Source organism: Periplaneta americana, chromosome 3 (assembly GCF_040183065.1).
Source record: "Periplaneta americana isolate PAMFEO1 chromosome 3, P.americana_PAMFEO1_priV1, whole genome shotgun sequence".
NCBI lineage: Eukaryota > Metazoa > Arthropoda > Insecta > Blattodea > Blattidae > Periplaneta > Periplaneta americana.
The window spans coordinates 185,081,500-185,106,542 of record NC_091119.1 but is presented as its reverse complement, the minus strand read 5'-3'; the positions used below and the strand labels follow the sequence as shown (position 1 = coordinate 185,106,542).

The window sequence follows — 25,043 nt, the reverse complement described above, 5'->3', positions numbered from 1 at the left end:
GCCTAAACATACACTTTGTCTTTTCGGGATTTACTTCCAAACCTATCTCTTTACTTGCTTCAAATAAAATTTCCGTGTTTTCCCTAATCGTTTGTGGATTTTCTCATATTCAGGTCATCCGCGTAGACAAGCAGCTGATGTAACCCGTTCAATTCCAAACACCCTGTGTTATCCTGAACTTTCCTAATGGCATATTCTAGAGCGAAGTAAAAAGTAAAAGTGATAGTGCATCTCCTTGTTTTAGCCCGCAGTGAATTGGAAAAACATCAGATGGAAACTAGCCTATACGGACTCTGCTTTAAGTTTCACTCAGATACATTTTAATTAATAGAACTAGTTTCTTGGGAATACCAAATTCAAATTCAAACTTGAAAGGCCTAAGTATGAATATTACAACCATATGAAAAACTAAATTAGAGAAAAATGTGATTTGTGGGGTTTATGTAATTCACTATTCATACACCTTTCTGCATCAATTAGCATAGCTCTGTACAGACGTCAGTAAAACACGAACCGTATTGGTTTGTGAGTAACGATGAAGAGTCTCTGATGTTCGTGTTTTGATATCTGGTAAGAATTAAAATACACAAGCTGCTTATTAACACATCAAAAGCGAGATTTATATTTTCCGCATCCTGACCAAAGAAGCTACACGACGTAAATGGAGGTTTTTATAAAAGGTTAGTTACGACATAAACTTACCTAAATATCGGATGTTGGTGTAATGAATTTACAGAAACACAAGCAAGGAAAGAAATATACAACGCGCTAACAGGGGAGATTTCACTCAACGATTCAAGCTTTGATCAGCAGCCTGAAACACTGGCTTCGAAGTATTTTCATTCAATCCATTCCAGCATTCGCGTTCTTTCACATTTGCAGACCAAAACATGAAGACTGCGAGCTGACAGATGACATAACATCAATGTGACAAATTGTATCTCTGTGATAGAATATCCCGGAGAGATAGTGTGTATAAAGTTTTATGACGCGTACTTTTGACTGGGCCAAGATAAAAATAACTAACTATAGATGAAAAGTCTGTGCCCCAAAATGTTCAATCAACAAAGTGCAGTCAGCCGATGTAGGTTAGGAATGCGCCTCCTTGAGAGTTGAGACAAAACTTAAGGTCGCAGTGCTGGGTCGTAATGTTCCCCTCCCGAAATTGAATTCAATTCAATGCTGGCCGACTGGTTTTTTTTAGAAGGATCCATACACAAGTTATGCGAACTGAAGTGCAAAAAAGCCGTTAAGTTTTTAGGTAACATATGATCATGATTATCTTAAAAAATATCAACAAATTAACGAATAAATAACTCGATCAAATCATTGAATCAATTAACCGCACGAGTAGTGATAACGAAAACAACCCTCTGTCTTTAAAGGGCCACATCACTTGTCCACTGCACTCCAGATCCTCGGAGGCGGGAAGCACGTTCTGAAGGTTATTTAGGGTAATTAATGGACAGAGCTCGTTCAGCAAACACGTTCAGACTGTGTGGCTTTGTCAAGACAACCCCATGTCGACTGCGTAAACATTCGATTGACACTGCCAAACACATCCTGCTGGAGCGTGAAGCTGTAGAGACCAAGATTCTCTTCCTTTGAGATACATGCTCTCTCAAGAGAAGATCTTCATTTTCTAAAGAAATCCCTGAAATTTACAACAGGTCTGAAACTGGGCCCACAAAATTTGGTAACAGAAGAGCAGTTGTGGCATAGATGTAGGTAATTTGGTGCGTATTTAGTCAATTATTAATTTAATCCTTTTAATGTATTTAATTAAATTGTTTATTTATTCATTCATGCATTTACTCATTCATTTGCATATTCATTTATTTTTATTATTTACCTATCACCACGGCATGGCGCATCCTCAGGTTGCCGACAGAGGAGACGGCCTCCAGATATGGAGGGTAGCTGCGAAAATATTCAATAAGCAGTCGTGGACTGCCGGTAAGGGGTGGTCCTCCAGCTTGGGAGTTGGGCAAAGGACTAAGAACCCATCAACATATAAAACAGCTTATTACGAAACCTTACAATAAGCCCCAGAATGGGACTGATTCTCTGGCACGACCACAGCAAATAAATACAGGGTGTTTCCGGGCTAGTTTTACAAACTTTCAGGGATGATGGGCACATGTATCAATTTGAGATAAGGAACCCTGGTCCGGAAATGACTTAGTCGAAATTTATAATAAAAAATAGATGTGTGGAAATGGAATTGTAATTTGGCACCACGTGCCCTCCTCCCCTTAACCTTTTGAACAGTCGTGGAAAGATGGTATGGGCCGGATGTCTCCTACGTGGGTACTTGTCCCGATACAATCTGTGACTGGATTAATCTTGCACAGGATAGGGACTGATGAGGAAGAGAAAATTTTATTATAGTTGAGGTTAATGCTTCAGTCTTTTTTTTTTGGGTCCGTGGTTTTAAATGTTTTCTTAAGAGTTGAAAGAGTTGAAAGAGCTTATGTGAGGACGGCAATGAACCTTCGAATTCCTTAGAAGCCATTATTTATTACAAAAACTCCCCCCATTGAGGGTAGCCCGTACGGACTCGGTATATCCTCAAAAAATTATTATACATATGTAAACATAGGTATTAAATTTAAAAAAAGGGAAACAAAGAAAAGGGCGTGAAAAATTACAATTTCTATTAATGTGGCACCATGTGATTAATTAGGATTTGGCAGAATTTTTTTTAACACAATTATCACAATGTCTTCCCTCAGGAATGTAGGCAGAGCAAACTGTCGTCGAAATTCTTCGAAAAAAGCTGGTATAGTCCCTCGAGCACCTATGAGCAAGTCCGATACCTCAACGTGAATTAAGGCATATTTCAGCTTGAAATAGTTTACTGTAGGTTCATAGATCGACTTCTTCTCAAGGTGGACCTCGGCTGACTGATGACATCCTATTTTAAAACGTATCGTGAGGTTCACAATGATGCCCTGTTTAGTGTGAGCATTATATGCTAAAATGTCTACTCGTCTCGTTGACCCATTTTCAGCTAGACAGGAGATTTCTCCTTCTACTATCCAACCCTCATTTCTTAATTAATTAATTAATTTATTTATTTATTTATTCATTTACTCATTTATTTATTTATTCATTCATTCACTTATTTATTTATTTATTCACTCGTTTATTTATTTATTCATTCACTCGTTTATTTATTTATTAATTCACTCTTTATTTATTTATTTATTTATTCATTCACTCATTAATTTATCTATTTATTCATTCACTCGTTTATTTATTTATTCATTCACTCATTAATTTGTCTATTTATTCATTCACTCATTTATTTATTTATTTATTCATTCACTCATTTATTTATTTATTCATTCACTCACTCATTTATTTATTTATTTATTCATTCACTCACTCATTTATTTATTTATTTATTCATTCATTCACTCATTTATTTATTTATATATTTATTTATTCATTCATTCACTCATTTATTTATTTATTTATCCATTCACTCCTTTATTTATTTATTAATTCACTCATTTATTTATTTATTCATTCACTCATTAATTTATCTATTTATTCATTCACTCGTTTATTTATTTATTCATTCACTCATTAATTTGTCTATTTATTCATTCACTCATTTATTTATTTATTTATTCATTCACTCATTTATTTAATTATATATTTATTTATTTATTTATTCATTCACTCATTTATTTATTTATTTATTCATTCACTCCTTTATTTATTTACTCATTTATTTATTTATTCATTCATTCATTCACTCATTTACTTATTTAATTATTTATTCATTCACTCATTTATATATTTATTAATTCACTTATTTATTTATTTATTCATTCACTCATTTATGTATTTATTTATTCATTCACTCATTTATTTATTCAGTCAGTCATTTATTTATTTATTTATTTATTCATTCACTCATTTATTTATTTATTCATTCACTCATTTATTTATTTATTCATTCACTCATTTATTTATTTATTCATTCACTCATTTATTTATTTATTTATTTATTCATTCATTCATTCATTCATTCATTCATTCATTCATTCATTCATTCATTTATTTATTTATTTATTCATTCATTCACTCATTTACTTATTTAATTATTTATTCATTCACTCATTTATATATTTATTCATTCACTTATTTATTTATTTATTCATTCATTCACTCATTTATTTATTTATTTATTCATTCACTCATTTATTTATTCAGTCAGTCAGTCAGTCAGTCATTTATTTATTTATTTATTCATTCATTCACTCATTTATTTATTTATTTATTCATTCACTCATTTATTTATTTATTCATTCACTCATTTATTTATTTATGTATTTATTTATTCATTCATTCATTCATTCACTCATTTATTTATTTATTTCAGGGGCGTAACGTCCATGGATGTGGGAGATGTGTTACATACCCTGCAATTTCCTTCAAGGTGACTTTGAATTATGAATTATAATATTGTAACATATATTCGTTTTCGGACAGAACAAGTTTTCCCAGAATGTTTGATTTTGAATTCGCACTATGTTTTAATCACCTTGAACAGAAGGCGCGACCATTAGTAATAATTATAAGTTACTGTAACTCTATGGGTACGGCCCGCTTGATGTTTAAAAACACTTCGCAACGTCTCAACGACATCTGTCGTCATCCCGAGGAAACTCGTGCAGTGAGCATGCTCGTGACCCTGTGTAGGTACAGCGTTGTAATACATATTGTCGTATAGTCATGGTTGTGTTATAATATTATTTCCAGTGACTTATAAAGAATGGTGAGTGAGTTATTTGTTCCAAAATGTTACTCTTTTCATTTGTGAACACTGGAGACTGTTTTGAAAGCTTAATTGTTTAGTGTTGAAATAAATTATTCAGGTTAAGATCTTTGTGTTACGCGTTTATGGGCCCAAGATATGTACGCTGACAATATACATCCAAGAGGTCACGCAGTGAGTGAAAGGGAAATTGTTTCGTGTTCATTGTCGCAATGTATCAAATATGGAAACAAATTGTTGTACAATCGACAAATTGAAGGTAATGACTTTAACGTTCTGTGAAAAAGAAGACGTAATTAAAGCAGGCCCTTCAAAACTAGTACTGAATATCACTACAAACATAAATAAGTGTGTAAGACATTTTAATGTAAAGATTTATGAAAGTGAGTCGTGGCTGTGAGGTTGTAAGACTTTAAACAAACTGTTTTACTGGTCTTGTCTTCTCTTTTCTAATGAAAAGTCCGTTTGAAATACCAATGGCTATGAAGATTTAAATAATATTTGTAAGGCAGCCAAGAAACATAACTATTTTTTGTAACCATATAATATTTGAAAAAAAAAAAACGACTAAAAATGTTCGGGGAAACTCCAAGGAGAGCCACCGGCGTAACTCGGTCGGCTAAGATGCTCGCTTGCCGATCCAGAGTTGCAATCGGGCGTGGGTTCGATTCCCGCTTGCGCTGATTACCTGGTTGGGATTTTTCCGAGGTTTTCCCCAACCGTAAGGTAAATGTCACGTAATCTACGGCGAATCCTCGGCCTCATCTCGCCAAATATTATTTCACTATCACCAACTTCATCAACGCTAAATAACCTCGTAGTTGATACAGCGTTGTTATATAACCAAGTAAAAAAACTCCAAGGATAGTAAACGTGAGTTTATTAATTTTATTATTACTGCATAGTCCTAAACTAAGTTTATTAAAACACTTTTCATTGTGTCTATTATTTGTCGATGTTTTACTAGGTACGTAATATACTTGTAAATTTGTATCAGCAAGGAAGCAACCAGTGTTTATTCTACATGATACAGTTGTATTCGGTATATACGCTATGCTGGATACAGATATGAGAAATTCCATTTTCAAACTATATTAACTGGGTTACATACCCCAGTCTGAAAACCAGGCTACGCCACTGATTAATTAATTAATTAATTTATTTATTTATTTATTTATTTATTCAGTCATTTGTCTAGCTTGTATTAGTCAGTTCATCTTTTAGTACTTTGATTTTTATTGTATTTGTAAATTTAATATTAATTGTAATTATAATTGTAATTGCTTCTTAATATTGTAATTGTAATCCCCTAATAGAGGGGGAGAGAAGGCCTGATGGCCTTATCTCTACCAGATTAAATAAATAAATTCACTCACTCACTCATTTATTTATTTATTCACTCATTTATTTATTTATTAATTCATTCACTCATTTATTTATTTATTTATTTATTCACTCATTCATTAATTCTCTCATTCATTCATTCATTCATTCATTCATTCATTCATTCAATCATTCATGCATTCATTCATTCATTCATTCATTCATTCATTTATTTATTTATTTATTTATTTATTTATTCACTCATTTATTTATTTATTAATTCATTCACTCATTTATTTATTTATTTATTCACTCATTCATTAATTCTCTCATTCATTCATTCATTTAATCATTCATGCATTCATTTATTTATTTATTTATTTATTCACTCATTTATTTATTTATTAATTCATTCACTCATTTATTTATTTATTCACTCATTCATTAATTCTCTCATTCATTCATTCATTCATTCACTCACGCATTCATTCTCTCATTCATTCATTCATTCACTCACGCATTCATTCATTCATTCATTCATTCATTCAATCATTCATGCATTCATTCATTCATTCATGCATTCATTTATTCATTCATTCATTCAATCATTCATGCATTCATTCATTCATTCATTCATTTATTTATTCACTCATTTATTTATTTATTAATTCATTCACTCATTTATTTATTTATTCACTCATTCATTAATTCTCTCATTCATTCATTCATTCACTCACGCATTCATTCATTCATTCAATCATTCATGCATTCATTTATTCATTCATTCATTCATTTATTCTACCAGAGTTAACGTCATTTTAAGAAATAAATAGAGTCTATGCCAGGAATCCAATCCGAGTTAGTAGAACGAAAAAATGGCGCAGTGTCACTTAGCTGCAGCAGGCCATAAATGTGATTCAGTTTTGCACATAAACTACGAATAAGGAACAGAGTCTCGATTAATAAAACATGGACATCGTGAAAGATGGGTCCGTCCCTTACTTCTGAGTTAACACGAGGTCAGCAAATCAGGACACAGCAGTGAGCAATGTCGGTTTTACTCAGTGTCACGCCGCGACTCCACCGAGCCCAGTGTTCCTTCATACTTTATTCTGCGTTGCCAGCTCCATTATCCTGGCTGTAACCCCCTCTTTATGGCGCTGCTATCCCGTGAGGAACAGGGAAAACTTGTCTTCTCCCCCAACACCAGAGTTTCATGCAAGACTTCGCCAAGAGACAGCGGCTGTATAAATATCTTAGCGATTCAAAATACTTCCTTTTTAATTAACCCCATTATTAGCAGGCCTACAGCCACCGAGGACATACAAATCATCGGTCCGGAATTTTAGGCCGCGTTCATAAAACCTGTTCTGAACTTCGCCAAGTTTAAAGTTTTTAAAATGTCCTACAGTGTATTTAAAATTGTATTCGGTACAGTAAACTTCCTAGTCTTGAGGATTAAATTTCCGGAGGGAATATTAAGTCTCTTTTGTGACTATAATCTTGCCAACAAATGAACAGATTATAACGAAATTTAACACTCACTTATGAAGGATATGCGGGAATAAAGATAGTAGTAGGGAGTAGTAAGTATATTCTGTACAATATACGGACAGATCATAAAGAAATTTGTCCTGCGCTATGGAGTAACGGTTAAAACGTCCGATTGTGAAAAGAACGAGTCCACATTCAAATCATGCGGGACAAGTTACCTGATTCAGGCGGAATTGCTGGGCAAGTTTCGACTTTGGACCTCGGACTCATTTTGCCATCATTACAATATTTCCTCTCTCTTTTATTTCCGTTTCTTTCCTCCATCTCGGGCTTGGACTTCATACTCATTTCGCCTTCATTACTACACTTACCCTCTTTCATCATCTCTGTTTTTCTCAATTTCGGGCTAGGACCTCGGACTCATTTCGCCATCATTACTACACTTTCCCTCTTTCATCATCTCTGTTTCTCAATTTCGGACTTCGACCTCGGACTCATTTTGCCATCATTACTACACTTTCCCTCTTCCAGCATCTCCGTTTCCCCATTTCGGGCTTGGACCTCGGACTCATTTTGCCATCATTACTACACTACCCCTCTTACATCATCTCCGATACTTTCCTCCATTTTGGACTTTGTCTTCGGACTCATTTTTCAATCATTTCTGCACTTCCCCTCTTTCATCATGTCCGTACCTCGATTTCGCGTTTGAACCTGTGGCTCATTTTGCATCATTTCTACACTTTCCCTCTTTCATGATCTCCGTTTCTCAATTTCGGGTACTAACCTCGAACTCATTTTGTCGTCATTACTACAATTCCCCTCTTTCATCATTTCCGTTTCTCCATTTCGGGCTCGGACTCATATCGCCATCATTACTACACTTCCTCTCTCTTACCATCCTCTTTTCTTTCCTCCATTTTGGGATTGGACACCGGACTTATTTCGCCATAATTACTAACTTCCCTTCTTTCATCATCTCCGTTTTCCCATTTCGGGCTTGAACCTCGAACTCATTTTGCCATCATTTCTACACTTCCCTTCTTTCATCACCTCCATTTCTCCATTTCGGGCTTGAACCTCGGACTCATTTTGCCATAATTTCTACACTTCCCCTCTTTCATCGTTTCCCAATTTCGGGCTTCAACCTGTGGCTTATTTTGCCGTCATTTCTACACTTCCCCTCTTTCATCATCTCAGTTTCTCCATTTCGGGCTTGAATCTCGGATTCATTTCGCCATCATTACTACACTTTCCCCTTTTTATCATCTCCGTTTCTCCATATCGGACTTGAACCTGGGGCTCATTTTGCCATCATAACTACACTTCCCCTCTCTCATCATCTCCGTTTCTCCATATCGGGCTTGAACCTCGGACTCATTTTGCCATCATAACTACACTTCCCCTCTCTCATCATCTCCGTTTCTCCATATCGGGCTTGAACCTCGGACTCATTTTGCCATCATTACTACACTTCCCCTCTCTCTTCATCTCCGTTTCTCCATATCGGGCTTGAACCTCGAACTCATTTTGCCATCATTACTACACTTCCCCTGTCTCATCATCTCCGTTTCTCCATATCGGGCTTGAACCTCGAACTCATTTTGTCATCATTACTACACTTCCCCTCTCTCATCATCTCCGTTTCTACATATCGGGCTTGAACCTCGAACTCATTTTGCCATCATTACTACACTTCCCCTTTTTCATCATCTCCGTTTCTTCATTTCGGGCTTGGATCTCGGACTCATTTCGCCATCACTACTACACTTCCCCTCTCTCATCATCTCCGTTTCTCCATTTCAGGCTTGTACCTCGAACTCATTTTGCCATCATCATTACACTTCCCTCTTTCATCATCTCCGTTTCTTTCCTCCACTTCGGCTTGCTAAGACGTAGGGTCGGCTACGGTCCGCCATCAAACTTGAGTCCTGTGATAAGTGGTCACTAGTTACTGGTGGTAGTACTATGTACCGTGCTCTCTCCCCTGAGCTCATGAGAGCTCATGGTGGTGGTGGTGGTAGTAGTATTAGGAGTAATAATAATAATAATAATAATAATAATAATAATAATAATAATAATAATTTTTTAGATTTCTATGAAAATTTACACAGCTGATCAGTCTACGTTAAACTGAAACATAATTAAATTATTTCCTTTTCAAATAAAACTGATATTATCTACGAAGTTTTCCGCATTTCCGAATGAATATAACATGTGTTCGCTATAATAGAATGAAAGAGTGCAGAATTTGTCATTATTTCGTTCACTGTGAGGATCAATTAGAACAGCTTTCACCACGGGAACGCACTACAGCATTTTGAGGAAAAGACGGACCTCATCATTAAAATAATTGATTAACACTGATCTACAATTGAAGAGTTTTCTCCCAAAACGAGTTAAGTCCACAAAAATGGGGGGGGGGGAAGAAAAAGTTTCGCTATGTTCCTAGTATTCTTTGCAATCGTCAAAGATCTGCTGTATGCTTTCCCTCGAAAGTCACTTCCGTGAAGTATAATCGAGGTAGAAATATAATTTAATGCAAAAAAAGTTAAGTCCATAGACCGATTTCCATCAAAACACTTTAAGTCCGAACCCAATTTCTGCTGGAAACAGAAGTCTTTTGCACCTCTACTTTTGTTCAGAAAATATAAGTATTTCTTGCATGCGGATTTGTTCAGTAAACAGCTGAGTATGAAGATGACCGCTGCCTGCCGAGACATGGAGAACGACAGAAGTTTTCATAGTGAAAAATAGGAGGTTATAAGTGGAACAGAGACTGGCGATTTGGATTATCGGCCAGAAGATATGCAGGAGACAGCAAGCGAGTATGAGGTGAGTGAAAGTATCATGTTTACATGGTTCCTCGTACTGCTAGAAGTTTCGCCCTGTTATTGTCAGATGTTCGTCGTTGACCCTAGGGCAGTAGGTAGCATCTTCTTGCATGCATGTCGAGGTGTATGATAAGAATTTTGTATAAATGTATCGTATAAATTTACAAACACAAACTTATTTTATACTGTTCCTGAGATTTTGGTCAATAAAAAGCATCACACAGAATTTAAATTTATTTGTTTCTTTAGAAATGGTCCTATTTAAAATGTAGATTTAAACTGAGGATTTATTATTTTACCTATTCTGAAAATAACAAAAAGACTATCAGAAAACATTCACCATAGTACATCGAAACAGCATCAACAATTTTTTGTCTTTCCTGACAAATTACTGAAAACGGACTTAACTTGTTTTGGGAGAAATCTCTTCATTGTCATGACTAGAGTCAGTATGTTTAGGCATTTATAACACTTAAAATAAGCAGGCAAACAAGGCAATAAAAACGTAAAAAAGGCACAATAATCTTTGAAAAAGGTATTATGAATTTAAAAAAGGCATAATATAGTTTAGCAATAAATTTAAATTATATCAACATAACTCACATATTTACTTCGTAGGTGACACAGGTTGACTTATAAAAGACTTTTTTTCATGATTAACTGTCTTTTCACAAAATTTACATAACAGAACTGTTCCATCGGTTGAAAACACATGGGCACCAAATTCACAAACGTAAGCATGAAGTTTACTTTGCAATGGTTTACTGAATTTAGGCATTCTAGCTAACCGATTTTATACCTTCTGTAACCTGACAATAAGTGACTGTTCCTAACTCAAATTTCTTTCTCCTGCAATAATACACACGTGTAGCACAAAATTGTAACAGTATGATTTGAAAATATGAAAGAAAACAATTGAAAGTGTTACGTGATAACTTCTATGAGAACGAGCTTAATATTTAAAACTATAAAGCTGATTGTTGGTATCGTGAAGACATGACAATATTATGTTTGTAACTGTGGATTGTCGATCATTATTCATATTACACCAATAGTATTAAAGCACGATTATTAGCAAATTAAGAACCGAAATAAATTACTTTTATTTACCACTGTTAGTAAAGTTAGTCAATGTTTCAAATATTCTAAATTATATTGCATTACAATTAATTAGAAAATTGCAAATAAACAAGAAATATTGCTTTAAAATGACAAAAAAGTCATTTATTAGTAAGAAACACCTTAAAAGGCAAAATAGGCAAAATAAAAATTGACCCTATCACTTTAATTTACTCCAAATCACATTTGTATGTATGCAAATAATTATTTACTTGCATCCAGTATAAAAGGCATTTTACCAAACATCCGAGCTCTAGTCATGATTTTCATTTACTATGAATCCCATATTTAGTCCTGATTCTGAAAGCTTGCAGCATAGGACAGCTATACTTAGGGATTTTTTTTCGTTCTGTTACACATATAGCATTTTTGCACAGAAGGAAATGCTTGCTCTTAACATATTGCGTGACATGTAGCCATCATAGAGCTCCACCATCACGCCATTTCCAGATCCTGAGTGTAGCAGTGATATAATTATTTTCGGCATTAAAGTCTGGCACGTAATTGGATTAATAGAAACTAACTGCTCTATCAACTTCTCAGTTATTAAGCTGTAACATAACCGAGGTTAAAATTGCTTAAAGTTGAAATTAACAATTCCGATATAATTTCTATGTCCCAGAAATTTAAACTACACAATATCACGTGTGTGAGCATTATGAAAGTTAAATAATAACCTGAACTTCTACTGGGTGTTCAGTTCAAAGTGTGTCATGGCTCGCTGTATGCCGTCATGTGGCTAGCCGATGAGCCTAGAGAATTCAATCTTCCTACACTTCCGCAGAGGTGTGTAACCTATGAGGCAGAGAAGTTGCCTAGCGAGTACGGCGTTCATTCTCAAGAGTACGTACCGATACGTACGGTAACGCCGGTAGTGGCAGGAATGTGAACTGTTTGGAAATACGTACTGTCGGGATATGGGGAGAGGGTTAAGACGATTACTTCCGTATTTGTTGACATTAACTTCGACGGTCAACATGGACACGGAGCATTTGATTTGTGTTGTGGAATGTTACCGTACGCAACCGATGATAACAAATACCCTGCGTACGACTTGCCGGCGCAAAACACAGTTCGAAAGAGATTATGGTAGTACATAGACCGTACAGACCGCCATCTGTTGCTACGACGTTCAAGTTATACCGTACACGTTCTCAAGTTCAGATTGAAGAACGCCTTAAATAATAGGCAACTTCTCTAACATATAAGCTGAAACTCGCTTCAAATCGGTGACCCAACAACAGTGACGTCATGACACATTTTAAAATGAACACCCAGTAGACAATGTAACATCTCACCGAGTGTAGTCCTGTAAGTATTAATTTTACCCTTGCAGTTTATGTAAATTGCAGCACCTCACATTATACAATTTGATGTCCTCACAATCTAAAGAACACATGCATTTGCTTACGCCTCATTCAGTACAGATTAAGCATTAACGTTTCAAAGTTAATTAATTAATTAATTCATTCATTCATTCATTTTTCGTCCACACCTGTGGAGTAACGGTCAGCGATTCTGGCCGCGAAACCAGGTGGCCCGAATTTGAATCCGGTCGGGACAAGTTACTTGGTTGAGGGTTTTTCCGGGGCTTTCCCTCAACCCAATACGAGCAAATGCTGGGTAACTTTCGGTGCTGGACTCCGGACTCATTTCACCGGCATCATCACCTTTATTTCATTCAGACGCTTAATAACCTAGGTGCTGATACAGCGTCGTAAAATAACCCAATAAAATAAATAATAAATCCACAGCATCCATTTAGTGTTCTGCAGAGAGACAGGTATTTCACTGCAAACCCAGCTTTCTCCAATCTTTCCTATTTTCTGCCTTCCTCTTTGTTTCCTCATATGATCCATTTATTTAATGTCGTGTATTATCCGATATCTTCTTCTACCCCGAATTCTTCTCCCGGTCACCATTCCTTCCAGTGCATCCTTCAGTAGACAGTTTCTTCTCAGCCAGTGACCCAGCCAATTCCTTTTCCTCTTTCTGATCAATTTCAACATCATTCTTTCTTCACCCACTCATTCCAACATAGCTTCATTTTTTATTCTGTCTGTCCACTTCACACGTTCCAGTCTTCTCCATATCCACATTTCAAATTCTTCTATTCGTTTCTCTTCACTTCGCCGTAATGTCCTGTTTCTGACTCATACAATGCTACACTCCATACAAAGCACGTTACTAGTCTCATGGAATGATAATGGCTAACATGATCAACTTCAAGAGATGCCTCTCAGCCTTTTGTGATAATATTAGATAGTATACAAACAAATGATGTGGGAATAGAGCTTATTTCGGACTAAAGAAATATTTAAAATCGCATGCCCTTACACAGAAAACAAATATCACCTTATATAAAACACTTGTGAGATCAACCCTAATATATGCTTCAGAAACATGGACCATTTTTAAGAATGATCAGAGAAAACTAGAAATTTTTGAAAGGAAGATTCTTCGAAGAATATACGGTCCAGTTTTTGAAAATGGATTATGGAGCATGTCTAAAAAGGCCAATATCATCATCATCATCATCATCAACATCATCATCATCTTCACTTCATGGTTTAGGCTTAGTGCCTGTTCCGTCTTCACATTTTATTCCGTTCCACCTCTTCCTAGGACGTCCGACATCTCTTTTGCCTTTAGGTTGGTACTGTTGTATCAGTGCCGGAATTCTTTCGTTATCCATTCGAGACAGGTGTTATTTCCACTTTTCTTTATAATCTTCAACTTTTTCGTTTGTTGTATATATTTGATTCTTTACGGATATCCTCATTTCTTATCAGATCCCTTCTTGTACATCCCTTTACTCTGTGAAGAAACCTCATCTCTGCAGCCTGTAATTTACTTTTATCTCGTTCGTTAATTATCCATGATTCGCTTCCATATGTCAACACGGGTACTACCATAGTTTTATAGAACTTTAGTTTTGTTTCTTTTCCAGTTTTATTTTTAGTGTTCTATTTATTGTTCCGCATATCCACTGGAATTTGCTTATTTTGTTGTCAATATCTCTATCTACATCATAAGTTATATTACAACCTAAATAATCAAAATAAGATATTTGTTCTATGGGCTTATTATCAACTATTATTTTTGTACGAATTGGAAATTTACCACTGTGGGCCATTACTTTAGTTTTATGAGTTGATATGCTCAAATTATAGTCTTCTTTTCCTAGTAGGTGTAGTTTGTGAATGGCATATTGCATTTTTTCTTCACTGTCTTGTATTAATGTTACATCATCGGCAAACATTAGAATATCTAAAAATGTATCTTTACTAATCTTTATACCTGGATTCACCTCCATTTTCAATTTTTTAATTAAGTCATCTAGATATATGTTGAAGAGACTAGGTGATAGGCTACAACCTTGTCTGAGTCCTTGATTTATTTTTATTTCTTCTGTTTTCGATGTTCCTGTGTTTATTATTATCTTTGTATCTGTGTAGAGGCATTTTATTATTTCTATCAAATGTGGAGGATAACCTTTATTATACATTATTTTCCATAATATGGATCGTTCTACACAATCAAAAGCTTTATTGAAGTCAACGAAAACTACGTGCGTTTCTAGATTGACTTCTCGTCGTTTCTCTAAAATTCTCTTTATACTAAAAATATTGTCACTGCATGAGCGCCCTTTTCTAAAACCCATCTTCTCTTCTTCTAGATTCACTTCAGATATCATTTTTAGGAGATTATTAATTATTTTAGTATATATTTTATGAGTAGTATTTAAAAGGCTTATTCCTCTGTAGTTTTTACAATTATTTCTTTCCCCTTTTTCAATAAAGTGAAATTACTTCTGCTACTTTCCAAGTCTTGGGAATTGTGTAACTTCTCCAGCATTCATTTAGTAAATGTAGTAGTCTCAAATGTAGGCTTAAACCTCCATATTTCAATAATTCAGTATTTATGCCATCGGGTCCACAAGCCTTTCTATTTTTCATTTTGCCTAGGGCTGTTTTGAGTTCTTCTAATGTAATTGGATCGACCGAGGTATCATAGCTAGGTGCATTTTCTTCTATTTCCATTCCTGATTTTTCGTTGCACCACAATGATCTATAATGTAGCTTCCACTGCTCTTTGTCTATTACATTTATATTTGCTGTATCTTTTTCTGATTGATTGATATGCTTAATAATTTTATAAGACATAGTTTGTCGAACATGTACATTGTTTTCAATCTGTGTTATAAATTGATCCCAAGATTCTTTATGTGCATTTGTTATTAATTTTTTGGAATGGTTTCGTTTTTGCTTGTACTGTTCTTTAGATTCTTCAGTTTGCCTTTGTAGAAAGTGTATGTATGCTTTTCTTTTTCCATTCACTGCTTGTTCTAAGGTTTCATTCCAAATTCTTACACCTGCCTTATTCCTTATTTTCTTCTTCTTTCCAATTGCCTCATAGGCTGCTTTTTCTATACACATTTTTATATTTTCCCATTCTTCTTCTATATTATTGCTTGCCCAATATAATAAATATAATTAAAACCAATAGATTGAGGCGGGTGGGACATGTAATGAGAATGGATGCATCAGAACCTTGTAAAAGAATTATTCTCTCAAACCTTGGAGGTCAAAGGAGACGAGGACGACCACATCTGCGATGGATTGATGGAGCGGAGGAGGATCTTGTAAGATTGGGATACAGAAATTGGAGGACTGTTGCAACAGGACAGAGACAGGTGGCAACGCCTACTGAGGGAGGCCAGGGCTCGTAACGGGCTGTACTGCCAATGATGATGATGATGATGATGATGATGATGATGATGATGATATAAACAAATGAACCAAAATCTACGGAAGAATTATTGTAGAAAACATTTTTTTTTCGGAATCTACTTGAGATGCAAGAGGTAAGTTAACTTTTAATAGGAGCCATACTCGTTTTAGTTATGAGAATTAAGAAAAAATACCTTAACCGTGACATGCCACTTATACGAGTACATGTACCTCTTATTTTACCCTCCGTTAGAGCGATAAAAACAATTTACAGGGTGGGGGGCCACATCTAGATCTTGCTGCCGAAGTTTCAAAAGCTCAAAGAACTGGCAAAGGAAATGTGTAACGAAACCATGACGTCGATTTTTAGAAAAAACATACATCTGGCAACATATAATCACCTTCGTGAAGAAACTCTGCTTATGCTCCTACTTACTGCTCTAAATGTTTGCGAAAAAATATGCGCCTGAATGATTGAACGAATGAATGAAAATTAATGATTGTATGAATTAATAGATAAAATTAAATGAATGAATGAATAAATGAGTGAATGAATAAATGAATGAATGAATGAATGAATAAATGAATGAATGAATGAATAAATGAATGAATGAATAAATGAATGAATGAATGGAAATATATTAATAAAATAAATAAAAATGAATTAAGTAGACCTAGGCCTAATTAAACTAAATGAAATTTAAAGATAAAGAAAGAAAACTGAAAGAAAATGAATTAGTGAAAATAAATTAATAGAACTAAATCACAATGAATTAAAGAATAGTACATTATGCAATGAGCCTATAATGATAGTAATTAAGACGCGAGTATGTTTGTTTATGAAATCAGCGCAAGCGAGTTTCATAATTTTCATACGAGCGTCTGAATTACCATTATAGACAAGTTTCATACGACTTTTTATGCTCGACCATATTTCTAACTTGAAATTATTCAGAAGTATTCATTTTATTCGCAACTCACTGAAGAGCAGAAGTAAATTGTGAGATGTGCGCAGACGCGAAAGTATTGATTTTTCCCGAGGAACAATAATGTCATTGGCCTTGATATAATTTAGAGAATTACATGAACTAATTTTGATATAACCTGGAAATTGATTTAGAATTGAAAAACAAGATGACAAATTGAATTTATTTGAATATCATTTACAATTAACGCTAATTATTATAGTAACAGAATATAACCTTCTGCGACAGTATTGGATTTCCAGCCTCCGTGACGTTTCCCTCGTTGTCTTTCGATTGCATATCCGAGAATAATCGAAAACCTGAACTTTAATGAATAGGTGTACTTTAATGACATGTATTAAAGGACTGCTACCAGGTGTATAATTACTACATTTCGGCATGGTCGAGCATAAAATAAATAAAATGAGAGAAAAATTAAAGTGAGTGAAAATTAATTAATGAACGAATGAATGAAAACTCAAGTATAAAACAAGAAGTTCTGATACCTTAACATACCCTATAAAACACTGCAATCACGCATTAGAGACGAAAAAAAATGAAGAAATGGTCAGGAATATACAGAGTGATTCATAAGTAATGTTTTTAATTTCAGAGAATTATTCCTTAAGATAATTCAAACAAAAAAGTTCAATATAATTTTGCTCGTTTTTGCTTTCTTTTCCAGATAAAATTTGTTTTATATAAAATATTTCACAGCGTATTTAGGGAAGGCCATTGATTTAGGGGAAGAGAACAGTGTGTTATGATGGTAAATGATTGAAAGCATTTTAGTTTTGTCCTTTAAAAGTACAGAAATTTGATCCGAACAAATGTAACATTTTAAAATTCCTTTTCAGAAAGAAAAGTTATAAAACAAAGAACGGACGTGGCAAAATTTTATTTTGTTAACCGCACAATAGTAGACTGGAACAGCTTACCTGCGGCAATCTTTCAGGGTGGTCCTCTTAAAATCAATACATTAAGGAAAGGTTGAGAAGATTAGACTGAAAATGTAATTGGAGGTCAGTGTAATTATTTAAGTTGTGTCATGTACTTAATTGAATTGATATATAATTAATTAAGTTCATATGTAACTATTAAATTGATATGTAATTAATTAAGATGATATGTAATTTAGTTGATATGTAAATAAATTAAAGTGATATGTAATTTATTAAGATGATATGTAATTAAGTTGGTATGTAATTAATTAAGGTGATATGTAATTATTTAAATTGGTAATAGTTGGTTGAAATAGAAGTACTTATAAGTTAGATTTACTTTTGCTTATCGTAGATATTATAGAATAGTTTTTAATTATAGTCCTAGGTTTATTGCATCTACTATTTATAGATTTACGTTTATTTTATTTTATGCTCGACTATGCCGAAATGTAGTAATTATACACCTGGTAGCAGTCCATTAATGCATGTCATTAAAGTACACCTACTCATTAAAATACAGGTGTTCAGCGAATGACAACTCAGCTTACAGGTGTTCAGCCAATGACAAGTCAGCTTTGTACCGTTATAAAACCGCAAGTATCGATTATTCTCGGATATGCAATCGAAAGAGAATTAGCGAAAAGTCACGGAGGCTGGAAATCCAATACTGTCGCAGAAGGTTATGTTCTGTTACTATAATAATTAGCGTTAATTGTAAATAATATTCAAATAAATTCAATTTGTCATCTCGTTTTTCAATGTCGAATTCAATAATCAAGTTTATATCAAGTTTAACGGGATAACATCAAGTTCAAAGAAATTATTGTTCCTCGGAAAAAAAAAAATCAATACTTTCGCGTCTGCGCACATCTCACAATTAACGACCTAGAACAAGGTCACTTCCGATCTTGTAAGATACAAATAAAATGTATACATCTGAATAATTTCAAGTTAGAAATATGGTCGAGCATAAAAAGTTGTATGAAACTTGCCTATAATGGTAATTAAGACGGACGTATGAATATTATGAAACTCGCTTGCGCTCGTTTCATAAACATCCCTACTTGCGTCTTAATTACTATCATTATAGGATCGTTGCATAATGTACTATTATTTCACTTAGGTATATTTTATTTTATTTCATGTAATTGTAATTATTGTATATTATATATCACTGCCACCAGGTGTATGCCCAATTGTAGTGTTAATACATACATACATACATACATACATACATACATACATACATACATACATACATACATACATACATACATACAGCTGACCGTCTTGCCAAACAAGCCGCCATAGAAGATGAAGGGGAAATAGCTTATAACAAAATACCGAGAGATACCATAGTAACAGAAGAGAGAGAAAAGACCTTAAGAAAATGGCAAGAGCAGTGGACTATCTCAACTAAGGGCGCAATAACGAAATCATTCTTCCCATCAATTAAAGATAGATTGAAGATAAATTTACCTGTCGGGGCAGAATTTACTTCTATTGTGACAGGTCACGGCTTCACAAGATCGTACCTTCACAGATTCAAGATTATTCCAACTCCAACGTGCCCTTGCAGACTAAAAGAAGAGCAGACAGTCAACCATATAATATTAAGATGTGCCACACTGATAAAAGAAAGAAGAATCCTACGAGCTAGTATAATACGCACAGGTCAAACCTGGCCTCCACCTTTTGATCAGTTCACAATAGCATACTTCAAAAGCTTCAGAAAATTGATAAAATCCATAGAATTTGGCAAAATGTAACAGAATTGAAATTATAAATAATATTAACAATGATGGTAACCTAAAATATAAGAAGTATAAGAATTTCAAGATCGCAATCAAAATTGTAAATATCTTGTTCTCATAAATTATGTAACTAATTATTGTAATATTTTATGTAAAGCATGTAGTATTACTCCAATGTAATGGAGCATGCTGATATACAAAAAAAAAAAATACATACATACATTTCTTCAGATCAAATTTCTGCACATTTAAAGGTCGAAACTAAAATTATTTCAGTCATTTATTACCATAATACACTGCTCCCTTAAATTGACTGAGCATATGGCTTTCCCAAAATTAGCTATGAAATGTTTCCTATAAACAATTCTTACATCGAAAAGGAAAGAAAAACGAGAAAAACTGTATTGAACTTTTTTTTTTTAATATCTCAAATACCAACCCCCTGAAATTAATGGCATTACTTACGGTTTATTCTCTACATATCCGGAATGATTCAAAACGAGATACGTTGCCATAAACATTTCCTATCTCATTGATCAATATCGTCACTCTAGAAACACCGACCATTGCTCCTGAATCATTCTGCATAATTTTACGCACCCTATACGCCTTTATGACGTGACGTATGCCCCATACGAGGCACGCAAATATTTATTACGTGCTAACATTCACTTTTATAATTTAATGGCTGCATTTTATGACACCGTCACGAACACTGTATGAATCTTTCTAATTCCAAACATGACTGTTACTAGCAATAGTATTGTAAATGGGGACTTACCAAGTTGCCAACACGAAGCTTCGGGTTCTGAAAAAGAAACAAAAATTTAATTAATTTCCACTTTCATTCAACGTAATTTGTGATATTACTTACACCCTTAAAGATAATGTAAATATAACAATTTTCCAATATAGAAAACCATATACAAGCACAACATCCTAGCATAAGTAGTCACGGAAAACATGTTTCGGGAATAAAACTAGAATTTTGTTGGTTTCAATGTTTAATTTTTGTTTGGGTTTACAGTAAGAGAAGTAATTTATATAGAGTATTGAACATACAGGGTGAACAATAAGTATAGAATATTACTAATAACTTCTTAAATTTTAATTTTACAAAAAAATGTTTTATACAAAACCAGTTGGAGATAAATATAGCCTATTACCGGTGTTCGAAAAAAGGTATTCAGACATACAAAGTGTGATGTGACAGTAAATTTTATTCTTTTTAAATGGCATCCTATATTAAAATTTACATGTTCCGACTCTCTATTAAATTTTACGTATCAATGTATAGAAATATTACTTATTCATCTCTTTCATATCTTAAGTATTTATTAAACTTGTTCCGTGGACTTCAAACTTGGGCCAAATAAGTATGTAAAATCACGTCGAGTTGGCTATGAAACTAAACAAAACACTATGACTAACCGAACTTTACCACAGATTCTCAAAATATGAATCATTCACAGCCAAAAAATGTCCCAGTCTATCACGGAGACAGTCCATTGTAGATATGAGATGAGTAACTGTGAGAAAAAAATATTTGTATCCTATATTTAAAATATTTTTCGTTAAAAAGGTAGATTTTTTCGGCAAGGTAGTGAAATTTTTATTTCGATATACTGATTGTTTTTACATAAAAATGAAATACGTTGAATTGAAATATTTTAACGTTATAGTAATATACGTTACAAGAGCGGTATGTTGACGTTTTCATGTTCGAGGAAAAGATTGAAAAAGCGAAACGTAGTTGAGCTTTTTTAATTTCAGAGAACATGAAAACAAACATACCGCTCGTGTATTGTACATTATGTTGTGCGAAGATCGTTTATTACATACCTGAAAGACGAATCTCTAATCAGTTGCAATGAAATCTCCATCTTGGTTTCTGTTTAATCACGGCAACTTTAGAAAACAAAAATATCTATACTCCAGCAGGCCGTGATATACGTCTGTCTTTTTTTCCCCCCAGTCTATAAATGCGAACTTAAAACAAACGCTAAGGTTATGTAATGATTTATTTTTCATTTTAATATTTTAACAATATCATTTATATAACATATTGCAGTAATAACATCGGCATCTGGAGTCTTGTTGATTTTTTCACGGCTTCGTTAATGTTACTTGTATCAGGAATACAATAGCTTTCGTGGAGTAGTAGACTTTACTTAATTTTTGAAAATATTTAAAAACAATCATTAACAGTGCAATTTAGGTGAAATTGCAGTGGTAAGTTTCCAATTTATAATTATTACTATGTTAAACGTCTCTAAAATATAATATGTTAAAAGCTTAAAGCAGTAAAATGAATGTCGCGCTTAAGCGGTAAGAAGAGGGAAGTTGTTATGTGTGTTACGTTGGGAATACTGAATGTGGTATTTCACACTTACCGCGTATTGGTTCTGTGCGGGAAACAAGCAAATACGCACGATCTCGCACAAAATTATATTAGAAACAGGCAGCGGAGAGTTTCGTAATACTGAACACTTCGTCAGAATTGCGTACATTATAAGTATAACGATCAATTCATTCATAGTATCCCGCCAAAGGGCAGGTCTTCCACTACAAACCCTGCATCCTCCAGTTTTCCTATTTTCTGCCTTCCTCTTTGTCTCTTCATATGACCCATATATCCTAAAGTCGTCTATTATCTGATATCTTCCTCTACCCCGAACTTTGCTCACGTTCACCATTTCTTCCAGCGCATATTTAGCAGACAGTTTCTTCTCACCCAGAGACCCAGCCTATAACTTTTTCTCTTCCTGATCAGATTCAGCATTATTATTTCTTCATTCAATCTTTCCAACTCAGCTTCATTTCTTATTCTGTCTGTACATTTCACATTCTCCACTCTTCTCCATATCCACATTTCAAATGCCTCTAGTCGGTTCTATTCACTTCAGCGTAATGTCCATGTTTCTGCCCCATACAAAGCCACACTCCACACAAAGCACTTCGCTAGTATTTTCCTTATTTCTTTTTCCAGAGGTTCGCAGAAGACGCTCTTTTTCTATTACAAGCTTTCTTTGTCATTGCTATCCTCCTTTTGACTTCCTAGCAGCAGCTCATAGTATTTTAGACTGTCTACTTATCCTACTGCCTCAATCAGAATTTGAATATTTACCTCTTTCATTTCTATTTTTACTTTTATACCGGTATATTACTTCGGGATATAAAGTATAATATGCTTTCACGTATTAATTAGTGGGTTACCTTGTTGACTAGTTTCGGTCGGTGGGCCATCATCAGAACTGGGTGGTCTTGGCGCCTTCTGATTGTGTTCCTGTGGGGGTGTGATTTTGTAGCGTAATGTGGAGTCAAAAAGTGTGTGTGTTCTGATTTGATGCGGGTGTGTTTTTGTATGCCTGTATATTTCGTATTTTTCTAGTGTGTTTAGTTTCTGGTTTCTCGGTTGGAAATCTAGAATTTCCAAGTCTGTGTTTATGTTGCAGTAGTTGTGGTTGGCGTTTGTGTTGCGTTCTGCTATGTGGAAGTGTTTTGTGATTTGGTTATGGCTGTGATGTGTTCTTTGTAACGTGTTTGAAATGATCTGCCTATCTGTCCTATGTAGAAGTTGTTGCAGGTATTACATTTGAGTTTCTATACACCTGTGTGGATGTACTTGCTTGTTTGTGTTGTTTGTGTGTTGGGATGTTTTTGTAGAGTGTTTTGTGTTCAATATGTGATGTTTTAATTTAATTTCTTGAATGAGGACACAATCTTGTGTGTATTTTTGTTTTTATATGTTGGTTGTATTATTGTGTTTGTGTTGTATTCCTATGTTTTTTGTAATTCTGTTCTGTCTTTTTTATTATGTTGTTTATTACGTTTGGGTTGTATCTCTTTCCTTGTACTTTGTATTTGATTGAGTTTAACTCTTCTTTATAGTTTTCAGCGTATTCCTAATCTCACCGGTCCGGTGGCATCACTGACGTCACGTTGCAGCGAAATAAGGAACAAAATTGCTAGAAAGATCGATGGCTGTCATGGCGACTGTACAAGTTGTTGTCTGTGCTACGCTAGCAAAATTATGCGAAATTTCGTACTCCCATCTCGTTCAAAGAAAAGATAGCATAAACAATTTATTTCTTGAACCGGTAGTAATAACAGATCCGTTGACATGTTCGCTCATAAGCCATTAACATGTTTTTACGTTGTGCTCATTACAAGCAATACAGCAGAACTAAAGCAGAACACACCGCCATGACACAACAGTGCACGATGTTATTCGTCTGCTAATTCTCGCCCTATACAAGAACCAATCAGAATCACTGGCGGCTGATATAGACTGCCACCACCTCTGCAAGTTGATGGCACCGGTGCGACACCGGTGGAGCATTAATGACGTCATCGGTGGAATTCGGAACACCGTGATGCCATCGGATTGCTCACCGGTGAGATTCGGAATACGCTCTTTGTTGGTTCATTGGTATGTTGAGTAGTCTGTGTACCATTGTTCGAAACGCAGCTTGTTTGTGTTGTGTTGGGTGATTGCATGTGTTGTATATGTGCTTTGTTGTTGTTGTTGTGGGTTTTCTGTAGATTCTGAATGTGTGTTTGCTGTCTACTTTTGTTATTGTGATATCTAGGAAGTTTATGGATTTCTAATGTGTAGTGTAGCTTTGGCTGTATTTTGTTTATGTGTTGATGCAGGTTTTGAATCTGTCTTTTATTTCCTTTGTTTAGTATTAGTATGTCGTCTATGTATCTGCGCCAATATAAATGATGTCAGCGTATTTGTTGTCTTTGTTTATTATGTATGTCTGTTCTGTGTTGTGTAAGAATATTTCTCCTAGTATGATGGAAATCGGTGATCCCAAGGGTAAGCCTTCGGTTTGAGTGTAGTATTTGTTGTATGTAAAGCAGTTTTGTTTTGTGATGGTGTCCGAAATATGAATGATTTCTTCAGTGTGTTCTTGTAGTGTGTTGTTCTTGAGCATCTGTTTTAGTATCTGTAACGTATCCTCTTTAGGGTGTTTGTGTATATATTGCTTATGTCAAAAGTTGCTAATGTTGTACTGGGGTGTCCACACCTGTGGAGTAACGGTTAGCGCGTCTGGTCGCAAAACCAGGTGGCCCGGG

General features: G+C 34.5%; 1 protein-coding gene across 4 annotated transcripts in view; it reads right to left on the bottom strand.

Annotated features, from left to right (window-relative positions):
- Window positions 1-25,043, bottom strand: part of LOC138696913 (uncharacterized) — a 2,004,918-nt gene that overhangs the window by 663,593 nt on the left and 1,316,282 nt on the right. For all 4 annotated transcript variants that reach the window (XM_069822391.1, XM_069822394.1, XM_069822395.1 and 1 more), the window contains one exon: window positions 20,740-20,766. The gene's annotated coding sequence lies outside the window, so the exon portion shown is untranslated. The remainder of the gene's footprint in view (window positions 1-20,739; window positions 20,767-25,043) is intronic.